The sequence below is a fragment of the Lepidochelys kempii genome, chromosome 1 (assembly GCF_965140265.1).
Source record: "Lepidochelys kempii isolate rLepKem1 chromosome 1, rLepKem1.hap2, whole genome shotgun sequence".
NCBI lineage: Eukaryota > Metazoa > Chordata > Testudines > Cheloniidae > Lepidochelys > Lepidochelys kempii.
In genome coordinates this window covers 60,647,693-60,664,161 of record NC_133256.1, presented here as the reverse complement: position 1 = coordinate 60,664,161, position 16,469 = coordinate 60,647,693, and the positions used below count along the sequence as shown (strand labels likewise).

Genomic DNA, 16,469 nt, shown 5'->3' with positions numbered 1-16,469 from the left:
TCGGTATACAAGGCCAGATTGTGTACCATGCAACTCTGAAGGGTGGTAAAGAAGAAGGTCTAAATGATCTCAGAGATTCTGCCTGTCCATTAGCGAAGAAAGACAGACGGCAGAGGATTCTGGAAGCATAGATGTAGAAACTAAGGGTGCGGGGGGTGCCGTAGCACCCCCAGCCCATGCCTGGGGCTCCGCTCCTGGTCCCGTGTTCGAGGCTGCACAGACGTGCTGGCCACTGCTTCCCGCAGCTCCCATTGGCTGGGAACGGCAAACAGTGGCCACTGGGAGCTGCGGGCGGCCATGCCTGTGGAGTAAACAAACTGTCTCGTGGCTTGCCAGTGGATTAACCTGACGGGCTGCAGGTTGTTCAACACTATTCTAGTTCAAACAGGAATAATTCAGGGTACTCCTATGGCCTGTACTATGCAGATTAAACTAAAAAATCACAATGGTCCTTTCAGTCCTCAATCTATGAATATTGAAACCTCTAACTTGTTTGGGGGTTATTATGGTTATGGCTTACTAAATTAAACATATTTCCAGAAATAATGCACAAATGCAAATTCAGAACTTTACACTCCATAGGAGCTTTATTTTCTTAGGTTTATATGATACAATATGCAAAAAACCCCATTTGCAATAACTGTAAATTACAAGCAGTTTTCTGTTTCCATGGGAAGAAATAACACAAGTATTGAAAGGTGTGCTGGAGATTTTTGTGCCTTATAAACCTCAATTGGGTACACCAGACATTGCTGAAATGTTAAAATGACATTAAATGGATAACAGCGATCTCTTACTATTGTTAGCAATGGCCAAAAAACATTTCTGATGGCATGGACAAACCCAGCAGGACCACAAAGAACTGAGTGGCTCAACCTGATCAAAGTAAACCTTATAACAGAGCAAGTCTCAGCAAGAACATCACAGAACTTGGACCAGTTTGAAAAGAAATGGGAAACAGTGAATTATTTCAAAATTAATAATAGACTTATCCCTACCATATGGTTTTGTGTCTGTAACAATACAATGCTACTTAATTAGAGTGATAGGTTATTGAAAACAAAAGGAAAGCATTGTGTAATATTTATAATGAAAATTTAAAAAAATAAACAAATAAAATCACAATTTATGTATAAAAGACTTTTCTTTAGCAGTACTTTTCTTTTAAAAAAAAAAAACACCACTGCTGTAAAAAAACCCTGACCTTTCATACATCTATTGTTTTCATCATTTTATCAAATCAAACAATTTTTGTAATGGTAGATAATACGTTATTCCTCACTGAAGTCTATTTTTGCATAAGCCCCAGTGTCCAAGTAATAGGGGAAAAAACACCTCCTGTTTCTGCTCTTGTTTTGTTTTTTCGGTTTGTGAGGGTTTTGTTTTTTTTAATAGTAGATGAAAATTCAAATAAGCTAGAAATAAATCCTAAAGTAGTGAAAGCTAGAAAGAGATTTCATTTATAATTTTAAACAGAAGGTAAATCTTAAGAACTGGTGCCAAAATAGACACTTCATACAGACATTTTATGGAGTGTAACTTTTTTTAAACATATGTTTATACTATTAAGCAGTAATGTAACACAGTTAAGTAGTGTATATGGTATGTTTTGGGGGGGGGTTCCTTCTATATTTTAATATAATGTAGATCATTTGGTTTCTCAGATGAAATGATCCTATTATCTTTTATATCTTAATCATTTAGAAGAGTAGCTTCAGAAATGTTCAAAGACTGTGTTTAGGAAGCATTATTTGCCTACAACAGTCATGGAATACTAAGCAGATTTAAAGCCTTGTACATAAGTTATCCTTGCTAATCTTTATTTAAAAGTAAGTTTGGGCTGTAACAATGGCTCAGCAGCCTTTAATGTTCTATGCAGTTAGATACACACCACCTGTCATTCTCTGGCTCTATCGACTGACATTTCTGCTGTCAGATGATAAATTGTTGGGATCTCAATTCAGCTAGTATTTAGAAAGAAATGGGGGAAGGGAAAGAGGCAGGCAGCCCAAAAGTTTTCGATAGTCCTCTGAAGAGCAATAACACTTCTTGATGCGTAGATGGCTTCTATGCTGAACTGCAACAGAAAAGACCACGTAAAGAGAACCTGAACTGAGAATACTTAACATGGATTTTGTACAGAAATGACTCTCTTGTTGATTGTGGTACATAATGTATGTACTAATGAGTATATTTGCAAAACAACCAGGGAACTACCCTGCTAAATGTGTGAAACTCTTTGAAAATGTATGGATAGCTTATATTTAAACACTTTTTCTGTATTTGCAAAAAGAAAAGGAGTACTTGTGACACCTTAGAGACTAACCTATTTATTTGAGCATAAGCTTTCGTGAGCTACAGCTCACTTCATCGGATGCATACTGTGGAAAATGCAGTGAGGATGTTTTATACACACAGACCATGAAAAAAAATGGGTGTTTATCACTTCAAAAGGTTTTCTCTCCCCCAACCCCACTCTCCTGCTGGTAATAGCTTATCTAAAGTGATCACTCTCTTTACAATGTGTATGATAATCAAGGTGGACCATTTCCAGCACAAATCCAGGGTTTAACAAGAACGTTTGAGGAACGGGGCAGGGGGGGGAGGATGGAGGAAAAAACAAGGGGAAATAGGCTTTAATAGAGACTGGGAGTGGCTAAGTCATTATGCAAGGTAACCTAAGTTAATTGTATCCAATTTGCAAATGAATTCAAATTCAGCAGTCTCTCGCTGGAGTCTGGTTTTGAAGTTTTTCTGTTGTAATATCGCAACTTTCATCTCTGTAATCGCGTGACCAGAGAGATTGAAGTGTTCTCCGACTGGTTTATGAATGTTATAATTCTTGACATCTGATTTGTGTCCATTTATTCTTTTACATAGAGACTGTCCAGTTTGACCAATGTACATGGCAGAGGGGCATTGCTGGCACATGATGGCATATATCACATTGGTAGATGTGCAGGTGAACAAGCCTCTGATAGTGTGGCTGATGTTATTAGGCCCTGTGATGGTGTCCCCTGAATAGATATGTGGGCACAGTTGGCAACGGGCTTTGTTGCAAGGATAGGTTCCTGGGTTAGTGGTTCTGTTGTGTGGTATGTGGTTGCTGGTGAGTATTTGCTTCAGGTTGGGGGGCTGTCTGTAGGCAAGGACTGGCCTGTCTCCCAAGATTTGTGAGAGTGATGGGTCATCCTTCAGGATAGGTTGTAGATCCTTGATGATGCATTGGAGAGGTTTTAGTTGGGGCTCAAGGTGACGGCTAGTGGCATTCTGTTATTTTCTTTGTTAGGCCTGTCCTGTAGTAGGTGACTTCTGGGTACTCTTCTGGCTCTGTCAATCTGTTTCTTCACTTCAGCAGGCGGGTACTGTAGTTGTAAGAATGCTTGATAGAGATCTTGTAGCTGTTTGTCTCTGTCTGAGGGGTTGGAGCAAATGCGGTTGTATTGTAGAGCTTGGCTGTAGACAATGGACCGTGTGGTGTGGTCTGGGTGAAAGCTGGAGGCATGTAGGTAGGAATAGCAGTCAGTAGGTTTCCAGTATAGGGTGGTGTTTATGTGACCATCGCTTATTAGCACCGTAGTGTCCAGGAAGTGGATCTCTTGTGTGGACTGGTCCAGGCTGAGGTTGATGGTGGGATGGAAATTGTTGAAATCATGGTGGAATTCCTCAAGGGCTTCTTTTCCATGGGTCCAGATGATGAAGATGTCATCAATATAGCACAAGTAGAGTAGGGGCATTAGGGGACGAGAGCTGAGGAAGCGTTGTTCTAAGTCAGCCATAAAAATGTTGGCATACTGTGGGGCCATGCGGGTACCCATAGCAGTTCCGCTGATTTGAAGGTATACATTGTCCCCAAATGTGAAATAGTTATGTATTGTTTTTCATCACAATTCCTCTGCACAGGAAGAGTAAATATGAACCAAGTTCTATCTACCTGGCATGAAATGTGCTTCACTAGCACATATAGGTAGGTCTTCCTGCAACAGGAGTGGTATATAAATTATACCATAATCTGCCTATTAGTTCACCACAGATGTGTATATATAAGATTAGAGGTAGAGTTTCAAAAATCCACATCTCGACAAAAATGGTCATTATTATACCAGAAGGAAGTGAATGCCCACTATATTCTAGGTGCTTTCTAAATATTTATTTCTCTATCGTATGGGTACCTTCACCAATTCAAAACAGAGCATAATAACAGAGATAAATTTGACCCATTTTGTCTTCTACATACAGGCCCATCATCACATTTCACCACATTTAAAATGTGCTTAAAAAAGGCACCATCTTATTCAATGGACCCGCTCCCTGTACATGTTCAGTCACGTTTCCTGACTTTAGTGTCAAAAGTTTTGCCGGGGGGGGTCCCTGTTTTGTTTTGTTTTTTTAAACTTAATATTTGTGTTGTGTTTCCCCTATTCCCGCTCCCATCCCCACACAAAACCCTCCCACTGGAGTTAAATGATGCCTTCTATCTGAGCTAGCTGCTGGCTAGCTAGCATACTAAAAGCCCAGGTGCTGCTTTCATTTGGACTGGCAACCCCCACGTTGCAATGTGAACACAGGCCAAATCACTCAAGTGCTGACAGCCTTCCAATGATTTCTCACAATTTCACAGTGCCCCCAGGACAGACAAGTTCCCCCACAATTCACTAGGAAAGAATCAGAGCGGCTCAGCTTACTGCAGCATAAAGAAACACAGGATACGCCTCCAGAAGTCCCACAGTGGCTGCTCACACCTGTGTTAGGCTAAGCCAGGTGCTCAGACATCCCTGAGTGAACACTGAAGTGAAGGTATACCTTAATGCTGTGTCTACCTTATGAACTTGGGACCTGATTCCCCTGCTTGCTTACACATACTCGGAGCAGCTTGATGAGATCTACAGCCAGTATAAATAGCACTGTAGCAACAGTTGCACGGGCAGTGGAGGGATGGCTGAGCCATGTCCAGTACATACATATAGGTTTCAGGCGGGTTTGTACGCGGCATGCCTTACCCGTACCTCTGCTGCTGCTGCCCGTGCTACCATGGCTAGACTGCTATTTATACTCATGCTAGCTCATCAAGCTACCAGGAGTATGTAGGAATCACACCTCTAGCTCATAGTATAGTCATAGCCTAAGGGAGTAAGAGTTGCCAATTCTATTCCTTCATGCACAGCAACAAAAAAATATTTAACTAAATTCCAAACAGTTACCTCTTTTCAAATCCATTGAAAGCAATGGAGATTCACAGGTTTCATTGAGGTCATAACTGTAAGACAATGAGGTTGCACAGGTGTAAAGAAGATCTAATTTAGCCTGCACTATCTTTATGACAGGTTTCAGAGTAGCAGCCGTGTTAGTCTGTATTCGCAAAAAGAAAAAAAGAGGGCTTGTGGCACCTTAGAGACTAACAAATATATTTGACCATAAGCTTTTCTGATGAAGTGAGCTTATGCTCGAAAGCTTATGCTCAAATAAATTTGTTAGTCTCTAAGGTGCCACAAGTCCTCCTTTTCTTTTCACTATCTTTATGTTCGTGATAATGGACAAGATGGGAAAAAAAGAGTGTTATCTCTCAGATCCCAAACTGAGTTTGCAGGGCTGGTAGTTAGTATAGAGTGTAACATCTTTTCATTTCTAAACGAAGCATTTGATATGAAAATAATTGAGACATTAAACAGGAAGCTCACAGTGCCATTTTTACAAAGTCACCTTTCAGAACACAACTATGCTTAAAAGAAAGCCCTCCACAACTGGTCATTTATCTTCATTTTAAATAAACTCCTGCTCAAATACAGGAAGAGGAATATTCTCCTCATATTTAGGTAAAAGCCTGAGAAAACAAATGCTCTTTCCACTTGGGTCAACAATCTTGGTCTCTGGCAAGCCAGTGAAACGATGCAATTCTGATACCAAAGGCCCTTCCCACAATAGTATCCTGTCTCCAGCTGCTAGATGTTCAAATCTTAGGTCTGCTAGCACCTCCAGCTGATTCAACAGTTGTGACTGTGCATAGGGAAATAAAGGCCATATCTAAAGTAGCCAGGGCACAAACCATTTAGGCCTTTACAAATCAAACCCCACACTTTGCACTTGAAAACAAAACAAAAGCCAGTATACAGTCTGGAGAACAGATCTAATATGTTCTCTGCGACTGACACTACCTGAAACAACATTCAGCCTAGTCAATGTTAAGAAGATTATCAGTCACATCCATGACTGATGTGAAGAGCAGGCTCCCACTAACTATTCCCTTCAAAAATGTGTTGATTGTTTATTCTGGACAAATACAAGGTATTTCAGGTATCACAAATACTATAGAACAAATATCCTGAACTCTTGGTACAGGATCCTATATAAAATACCATTATAGTTTTTAACACTAGGAACTTGGTCTCTGTATCACACATTCATTTATGTCTCTGATCATGTAAAAGATACATATTCAGACATCCATCGCTATAAAAGCCAAACGTTTGTCCTGACAACTAGCATTTGATGGACCTCACATAAGGTGAGCCAGAAGAGATAGATACCACTGAGGGAAGAGAAGTCTTGAACTCAGAACCACAGTCCCATTTGGCTCACTCACAAACCACTGACCTATAAATAAATGAGATACTGTGTACAAAATGTGAACAATTGGGTTTGACATACTGTATGTTACCACATGCCAGAGGTGTCTGCATGGTGGAGAAAGAATGACATGAAAAGGAAATTGTGTGTGACATAATTTTCCCTTCATGCCAGGCAAGTGACAGGATGCTATCAGTCTTTTTGCACTGTATCTGAACTATTGGCATTACATCTTGCACTGGATGCTTTGAAACAGCTGTGACTGGCGCCAACTCTGCAAGCACTTGAGTACATGCAAAACTTGACCCATGCAAGCAGTCCAAAGTCATTGGAACTACAGTATATATATATATATGAGTACAGTTACACACAAGCTTATGAGTTTGCAGGATTCTGCAGTCTGTTGTGATGTTTTGTAACGCTGTGTTCAGTTATTCATTCACAAGGGATGTCATAAGGCTTGGATGAACTACTAGAGTTTCAGTGTGTGTTGCTGTATAGTCACAGACATGCATGTACATTTACAGTACCAGTTATTTTCCATTTCACTCCATATCTATGCAGAGTCATGGACATAGATTCTTCCAGGAAATGACTTAGGAGACAGTTGTGGTATAAAATCACTACGGCACGAGCAATGTTCATGTTTGGTCATAAAATGCACACTTCTAAATTAAACCATGCCTTTCTTTTTGCAGAACAAGCACTCTCCACCTGTAGACCATGGTAACCACAATGCACACAGAAGAATAAAAGCAAATACCGTTTTTAGCATATTTTATTTTCCTTCCTCCCCCAACCTCAGAGGAAGGAGATGCAGTCCTCTTCCTTTCCTGAGAAAGAGCAGTTTTCTTGATGAGAGATGTGTTCCCTTTATCCTAAATTCCTGTAGTTTTCTTTCACTCCTCCTCTTGCCACTCTGAGAGGTCTGCTCTATACTCAGCTTGAGACAATTCCAGGATCCCACAAAAATGCAGCCTTCCAGATACAAATTACCCATCATTTAGTTTTTGCTTTTTAACCAACTCAGTGACTGCTTTTTCCCCTGAGATCCTTTTATTTAGTTCATTTCTTTTGACATTGTTCTGGGTCTTGCTGATTGCACTTTGTGCTTACTACAGTTTTCTTTCATTAAGCACATGTTTAATGAACATTTTAAAATTAACAGAATAAATGTAGTGACATAGCTGAACTACTTGCAACCATTTGCCCTCAATTTACACGGTCACCAAATAGACACTGTGTCACCATTAGCAATACAATGATTGTTGTTCTTTGCTCTTCATCAGCAAAAAATATCATTCACCTGACCCCCTGCCTTATTAAATACGCTGTCTTCTTGTCCAACCATACTAACTACATTGCAAAGGATGAGCTGTCTATGTACTAACTCAAGAAGTCATTTGGTAAAATTAACATTTAGAAGCAGGAACCACTGGTTATTTCACACATTATTAACTTATATTACAATTCAAATAGGCTTACAGCTGGCAAAAAGAAGTCTCTTCTGTAAAGTGATCTCAAACATAATAGGCTTAATCAGAGATAAATTAATTTAGGCAGTCATGCATACTACAGCATATTAGCACTGAGTAGTTATTAAATACGTTTTCTGTTATCAGTTATGTAAGCAATACCCGTAGGCAAACAAACTACACCAGAGACCAGTAAATAAAGTTTATGTTTGGGAGGCTACATGCTTCACATTTCCCATTCTTTTTTCAAAACGTTACAGCATCTTTACTACTAATACTGGCACTAAGTTAAGTCCCAGTAAATGCTTCAACTTCACTCCCAGGCAATTAGCCAAAAGCAAAGCAAAAAGATCTAATGACTACCTACACAGCAGATGTTCAGTGTTGTTGTGTGTTTCTGAAGGGAACTTTTTTAATGGCAATTTTCAAAATAATGAATGAATGAGTCATTACTGGTATACAATTGACAAAGTGTAGGCAAGCAACATTTTTATTTTTTATAAAATTAAGCTATATATTTAGGGCTTTTCAAAGTGTGTATTTTCTCCTAGATGTCTCAGTACAACAGTTTGTAAAATGTCTTTTAGTTATGTGTAAATACAGGGGGGAAAAAATCACAGTTTTCTTTGATTTTTTAAGTCTTACTGCTCATGCTGTGATATGACCCAAGCAGTATCATCTTCATGCTCACCTAAGAACTCTTATGTGAAATAGAATGAGACATGAAATCACTCACACCCGTTTTACAAGAATCGTTTCCTTTGCGATAGGATTCTAGCTCCATACCTTGTTCTTTCATCATTATTTCAAAAAGCTATCAGTACTGTATTCAGTAACTTACTGAGCATGACCCAAAAGTCTTTGGAACACATCTGACATTCTCTTACACTCTAAACATTTAAAATTCAATATAAGGTGACAAGAACATTAAGCTGCCCACCGAGCAAAATGAGTAATCAGTATCTGTTCTGAGCCACAGGTACAATAATTGGAAAATTAAAGTGCCTGTGAACTGATAGACTAGCTGCATCAAAGTGCAACACCTTGAAATGATTAATGAAGACAAATGTATGCAACTATTTCTATTGACAAGTATTTCAGACAATTTCAGACTAAAAGACTAACATTATAATTCCCATTTATTTTCCTGTAAAGCTCACACTTTCCAAGATTGCCTATTAGGAAATTTATAATACACACCAGTTAAAAACAATTTAATTGTGGGCTTGTCTTGCTTGATGAAATATAAAAAATTGGTGCCTTTCTACATCAGTTGGTAAACACAGGCTGTACCAAATATAGGGTGTGATAGTTAGGATCAACATCAGGCCCCTCTCTGAAAATGTGAAGGTGACCTGTGAAAGTAAAGTAACCTTACTAATGTGTGGGGAAGGTCCTCAGCAGACTATTGAAGAAATCCATTCAATGCAATATTACTTCAAAGTGTATTTTTCTTCTTTAGTTGTCATATTATGTCCATCACTGAGGTGACCAATTCACTCTCGCTCTGATGTAATATCCTCATAGGACCTGATGCCAGGTCTACACTACAGACCTATATCGATATAACTATGGGCTTGTCTCCACTGGGGGACGATTTAGCGAGGCTAGTGAAGACCCGCTAAATTGGCCATTGATCAGTTGCCCGTCGACTCTAGTACTCCACCAGAACGAGAAACGTAAAGTAAGTCGATGGGAGAGTTTCTCTCATCAACCCAGCGCAGTGTAGACACCACAATAAGTCGACCTAAGGTATGTCAACTCCAACTATGTTATTCACGTAGCAGGAGTTGCATTACATAGGGTGACTTAGCCCCATAGCATAGACCTGACCTATGTCACTCACGGGTGTGAAACATCCCTGAGCAACGTAGTTATACTGACCTAACCCCCCTGTGTAGACAGTGCTATGTCGATGGGAGAGCGTCTCCTGTCGATGTAACTATCACCTCTCGGGGAGGTGGATTAACAACGCCAATGGTGAGCAACCGGCAGTTCCCATTGGATGGGAATGGCGAACTGCGGCCACTGGTAGCTGTGGGGGGCCGTGCCTGCGGATGGTCAATGTTGGCAAAATGTCTTGCGGCCCGCAATCAGATTACCCTGATGGGCTGCATGCAGTCCGTGGGCCACAGGTTGCCCACCACTGAACTATGCTGATAGGAGAAGCTCTCCCATCCGCATAGTAGTTTTCACTAAAGCACTCCTGTAGCACTGTATGTGAAGACAAATCCTGAGATATTGCAGCTACCATAAACCTTGCTAGAGCAAGAAGTCAGCCTCTTATATGGCTTGTCAGTGCTTTTACAAATTATTTCATATCCTTTAGGACACACAAATAATTTGTAAAGTACTAGAAAAGCACCAAACTACATATATTTTTAAAAACAGAACATGCTGTACCTGACTAAATAGCGCTCTGGCTCCCTGTTCCAGTAGGGTTTTCATGATATCTTTTATGTAAAAGCATAGCACATTCTGTAGGTCACACTGGCATGGAAGTTAGGCATATGGGGAATGGTTATCAGTGGGGCTTGAAAAAACTAAAATTTAATTCCACCAGAAAAGCACTATATTAAAGAGAATGTAAAGGCTGCAAGGTAAGTGCTCATGAGCCAGGAAATGTGACTAACCATTGGATTGTCTGTCCAACGCTGTATTGCTCTCCCAGCAGATGGAATTCAAAGCGCTTGACAGCCCTGTTGACAGACTTCCCTTTGTATCCCTTTGTATCTTCCCTTTCCCTATCCCCTTGGATACTCTCCCCACCCTTATTTTTAAGACCAGAGCGTCATATCCCTGCCATTCTAGAGCAGACTCCTCTCCCTTATTGATACTGTAATCCAAACAACCAGATTTCGATTATCCAATTGACTCATCTCCTCTCCCTTCATCCATCCTCACTCAAACATGCTTTTCTCCAGGTCTGTTCTCTGAATGTAACTCTCCCATTATCCACAAGTGTATAATTGATTTCACCTTGCATATCTTCTGTTTCTGTTCTTAGCAAAATCGTAGGGGAAAAAATCTTTACTTCTCTTTCCTCATTTTTTTTCTTTACTCTAGGGTGGCATTTGTTATAATTAACCATGATTTTTTTCCCCTCAATCACCTGAAGTAGTCTTCAGAACCTTGTACTCCTTTCCTTTCCACAGATCTAGCCATTCCTGTTTTATGACTGACACTTGTCAGTTCTAGACCTAGGCATTATAGTATACCCTTGGGTAGAGGTGTGAAGCATTCTGCGAATTTTTCTGTGAACACTGCAGGAAAAAAAAATACTTCACAGACAACAGGCATTGACAGTTTATCAGAACTAAAACATTAGTTTTCTGTAACCATAGATAAAAAGGAAAGCAGTTCGACACACATTGGCTATAATGTACATTCAGAATGTTTGTATCACATTTTCACTACCAAAAAAAAAAACACCCCAACCAAAACCCAACAACCACCAATACGGTTTTAGTGGGGTTTGAAAGAGCAAGAATGTAGAATTAAAAAACTTGTTATAAAAATGAGTAAGCTAGTAAATGAATGCACTGATTATGGATACACTGGAAAGGCTAAGGGTTTATTTACATGAGGAAGATAGTGCACACTAAGCTAGGGTGTGAATTTAAAGTGCACTAGCTACTCCACTTTAACTCTTACTGTGCACTAAAAGTGCCTTCAGGTGGTTTAGCATAGTACTCTTCCAAAGTGTATTAAGCTAATGCGCACAAAGGCACTCTTTAGTCAGCAATAAGGGTATGTCTACACAGCAAAGAAATACCAGCGGCTGGCCCATGCCAGCCAACTCAGGCTTGTGGGGCTGAGGCTGCAGTGTTGTTTAATTGCGGTGTAGGCTTCTGGGCTCAAGCTCTGTGACCCTCCTACCTGAGGGTCCTAGAGTAGAGTTGCCAGTTTTGGTTGGACATATTCCCGGAGGTTTCATCACATGACATAATCTTTAATTAAAGATTAATCTTTAATTCCTGGAGCGTTGGCAACCCTATGCTAGAGCCTGGGCTCCTGCCTGAGCCCAGAAATCTATACAGCAATGAAATAGCCCCCAGTGAGGCCCCTGAGCCCAAGTCGGCTAGCAGAGGCCAGCTGTGAGTTTTTCTTTGCTGTGTACACATACCCAAAGAGTGTACGCACGGGGAGCTAGTGCAGAGTAGCTAGTGCACACCAGCTATTGCAGGCTTTTTTCCTGTGTGGACAACCCCTAAATAGTATGATAGTGCTCAACAACACTGATGTAATCAAGGCTGGATTTTAATCATAAACCTTGTTATTTAGTGGTTTAGAATTTGGCCTTAAACATTCACTACAAACTAACACTTGGCACAGAAGACTTCAGCCTGGGAATACTTTCTTGTCACAGACCAATTAAATCTGGGCCATTTGTATGTGGCTAGGAGTGCAAAAGACATTTTTAATGCTTCTTAGTCGTCTTATAATAGAAAATGGCTTTGATTTAAAAAAATATGAAACTTGGCAAGTGATAAGTCCACAGAACTGCATACTCCAATCACTTCTGGAATTCTGAAGGGGAAAAACAAACATGAATTTGACTTAGCAACTTTATCCCTTTTAAAATACACTTTAATTTCACAACAGTAAATGCAGTCCTTCCTATCCATGAGACTTTCAAAGTTATCAAATTCTCCAATGGAGGTTTAGGACAGAATTTTACACATGGTTTAGCATACTGCATTGATGTGTTCCTGACACACACAGATGAATGGAAGCCATGGTGCCTAAGACTGGTGATCCTGAAAACCTTATACCGCGGTTTCTGCACTCCTAACAGTCAAATCAAGTTGCAACCCATATATAATGGGTTTAAAGAAAAGTTATACTGTGGAATGTCTTTATGTGGTTTCATATTTATTGTCTTTCAATGACTTCATATACAATGTGCTCAGTTTACAAATAAAAAGTTTTTTTTTCTCCTAACTTCCAGCTCTGCAAACTCAAACGTAGATCTGAAAATGAGATGGATTTTTTTCCTCCTTGAGCATTATCATCAGCTACAAGTGTTTTGCAAATCACATCAGGCCATCATTTATACATCTACTATCCCGCTGTCTTCAAGTATACCCTCAGTGACATCTGTGCAGTCCCATTGCCTTCAGTGCGTTTGCCCAGATGTAACTGATTGAAATATAGTAAACTGCTGCTGGTGCATAAGAAGAACATAAGAACATAAAAATATAAGAATGGGTGAGACCAAAGGTCCATATAGCCTAGTATCCTGTCTTCTGGCAGTTGCCAATGCCAGGTGCCCCAGAGGGAATGAACAGAACAGGTAATCATCAAATGATCCATCCCATCGCTCATTTCCAGCTTCTGGCAAACAGGCAACCAGAAACAGAGGTTGTGGTCATTTGGCTTTAAATCACAAGCTAATATGAAGATAAATGGAAACCTTTAAGTTTAAATTATGTTTCTCTTCTCCAGTAACACATTTCTGTCACATATGGGACATGCATTGCTTTATTCTTGGTTATTTTATTTTTTAAAAATAAAGAAACAGATCCTAGCTTTTGTGATTTGTTAAAGAGAGATGGAGCACACACAAGGGAATCAAACTGCAGAACATTCCCTTTCTTCGTAATGAATTTCCAAGTCCTGGCCCATTAAAATTATAGTACCTTCCATAGCAGGAATTCTTGTTATTATTTATTCATTTTATTGTGCACTCTACTTAGCATGACTCCTAAAAGGCTTGATAGCACCAGGGCAAAGTAGGCTGGATAGAACGGGTTGGTGAAAAGTCAGCAACTTGGACCAGTATGGTAACTATCTTCACTGCTTCAAGGAGATAAGGGACCTCAAAAATATAAGTTATGAATCATGGTTGATTAAGATGATGAACAGCCCTTGCTTGGATTCTGGGTCCTATTTTCACATCTCTAACTGCAGCGAAAAGAAATTGTATGTGGTATGATAATGGCCTGAACCAGTGGAGCACCTTGCAAAACAAACTCCCTTTAATTTTAAAGCTGTCAATCAATATCCAAACTCAGCATGGCCACCTTAGGTATGTCTATACTGCAATTAGACACCTGCAGCTGGCCCGTGCCAGGTGACTCAGGCTCACAAGGCTCAGGCTAAGGAGCTGTTTAATTGCAGTGTAGACAGTCAGACTAGGGCTGCAGCCTGAGCTCTGGAAACCCCCCACCTCACAGGGTCCTAGAGGCCGGGTTCCAGCTTAAGCCCAAATATCTACACTGTAATTAAACAGCCCCTTAGCCAAGCCCCACGAGCCTGAGTCAGCTGGCACGGGTCAGCTGCGGGTTTTTAATTGCAGCGTAGACATCACCCTGGACTTTAAATTCCACAATGTAAAACAAAACTATCTTTTGCGGGCTCAACCAAAAAGTACAGCCAGAGTTAAGCTCCTAACGCAGCAGGCTTTTGGGTTAAAACAGGGGAGATCCTTCCTTCCCTGTTCCAGATTCATCAAGAACCATCTCCTAGAGGAGGCAATCAGCTCTTTTTATGTTGCATGCTGGTCCCTTATTGGCTTCTGTCTGCTCATGGGCTTTCCAGCTGCTAGTGGACCAAATCTTGTTGATTTCACCAACAGCTGGTCCTTAGTGGCCTATCTAGGCAGCTCCTGGAGGACTTGACTCACTGCTCTTTCCCTCCCAAAGGACACTCCCTTCAAATGTGGTGCACCAAAGCACTGGGGCCTCGGGGGAGAGGGGAATCAAACACCTGGTACACCCCATCATAGCTATAAGTAGAGCCGGTAGCGACACTTGTAGTTAAAGGTAAATAACACTTCCCATAATAGTATTCTCTCCCATTGCATTTCCCGTGGGGTCAGAGAAAGGCTATTTTCTGTCCATATGGAAGTCCACCCAATTTTGGCTGCATCATACTCCTCTGAAAATTACTGTTTGCACATGCTCAGCATAGGCTTGTTAGAGTCAAGCAGCAAATATTTCATACGTTACACCTGCTGCAAACATGAGCTATACAGCTCCATCCCAACCACACCAAGCATGCTCCATCTCCACATCATCCAGCCCAGAGCTGAGCAGGACTTCTGCTACAATTGCTCCTTCTAGCTGCTGTGGTGCTGGGCACCTGATCTAAGAGCATGGAGACTATCTATTCTGTGCTTTCAATGACCCCACTGCGGGTGCCCATGCAGCATGCAGGGAAAAAGGAGGAAGCATCCTGACTTGAGAGCCGGGCGGAGGAGCAGGGGAGAAGAGAAGGGAAAATGAGACAGGAGCAGGGTGAATAGGGGATCAAGGAGACAGGCTGGAGAGGGACATGCTAGGGGACAGGGGAAGAAGGCAGTTAGTTGCAGGAGAGAGAGGCAGAAGGGTCTATAACTACTCGAGAACACTCTCCTCCAGAATCTGGAACTGAACCCAGGATTCCTGAATCCTAACGTTCCTCTGTTGCTAGTAAACATCTGTGATACTCTCTGGCAAAATGTGTGTCTTGTCTAGTGCCTGGCCAACAAAGAGGACCAACCACCTACTACTATCGCCAGTTATTCCATTAATTCAAATGGTAGAGGTCTGTGCTCTGGATGTGTGTGTCAGAGCTACTATTAACCTGTGTGTGGGTCCAATATGATTCTACATGGCAGAAACTTTTTTCTTTCCATTAGTTTTTTAAACATAGCAAATTACATCTTAAAAAACTATATTAAAAGAACATGAAGGTTGCAAAGTCAAGTTCTCAATATTTACGAAATGACAGAATTAAGGTAACCTTAATTAGACCCTCTTGTGCATATGTATTATGATACAATCTTTAATTACATAATCCCAAGATATTTCCCCATCCCCCACAGGACAACTGGTTCATTCAGTGCACAGGATGGATTGTGCTTACTGAATGGATCTGAGTTACACTGTGAAAGAGGCTGTTATCTGTATCAATGAGGCAAGGGATTGCAGGAAGAGAAGGTATGGGCTCGTGGTTAAGGTTGTTGAATTCCACCCTGGAGAACTGGATTCTGTCGCTGCCTCTAACACAGAGTTTCTTTGAGATTCTATGTAAAAAACATAAAACAAATTTTGTGCAGGTGGCCACTGCATGTTCCTCCTTTTCTGGGTGTCCAACTGAACAATCACAGCTGCAATTGAAGTCAACGGGAGCTGTGCTTTAATCATACAAAGTGACACAAAAATACTAAGTACTCTGAAAAATTAGACCCTAGAAGTCTCAAGTTGGACATCCAAAATTAGTAGATACTTCTGACAATTTTGGCCTTAAGCTCTTTGTATCTCAATTCCCATTCTGCAAAGTGGGAATAATATTTCCTTTGTTCCAACCTTTGTCTGCCTTGTCTGTTTATATGGTTAGTGCTTTAGGGCAGGGACTGTCTATTACTATGTGTTTATATGGTGCCTAGCATCATATGTTATGATCTCAGTTGGGGCTTCTAGGCATGACTGTAATAAACAACAA

At 40.7% G+C, this 16,469-nt stretch overlaps 1 protein-coding gene across 16 annotated transcripts in view; it reads right to left on the bottom strand.

Moving 5' to 3' along the window:
• ENOX1 (ecto-NOX disulfide-thiol exchanger 1) overlaps positions 1-16,469 on the bottom strand; it is a 503,910-nt gene that overhangs the window by 241,387 nt on the left and 246,054 nt on the right. The window contains exon 1 of one of the 16 annotated variants that reach the window (XM_073345263.1): positions 11,152-12,115. The exons of the other annotated variants lie outside the window; for them this stretch is intronic. The gene's annotated coding sequence lies outside the window, so the exon portion shown is untranslated. Of the gene's footprint in view, positions 1-11,151; positions 12,116-16,469 lie in introns of those variants that run through there. 16 annotated transcript variants of the gene reach the window in all.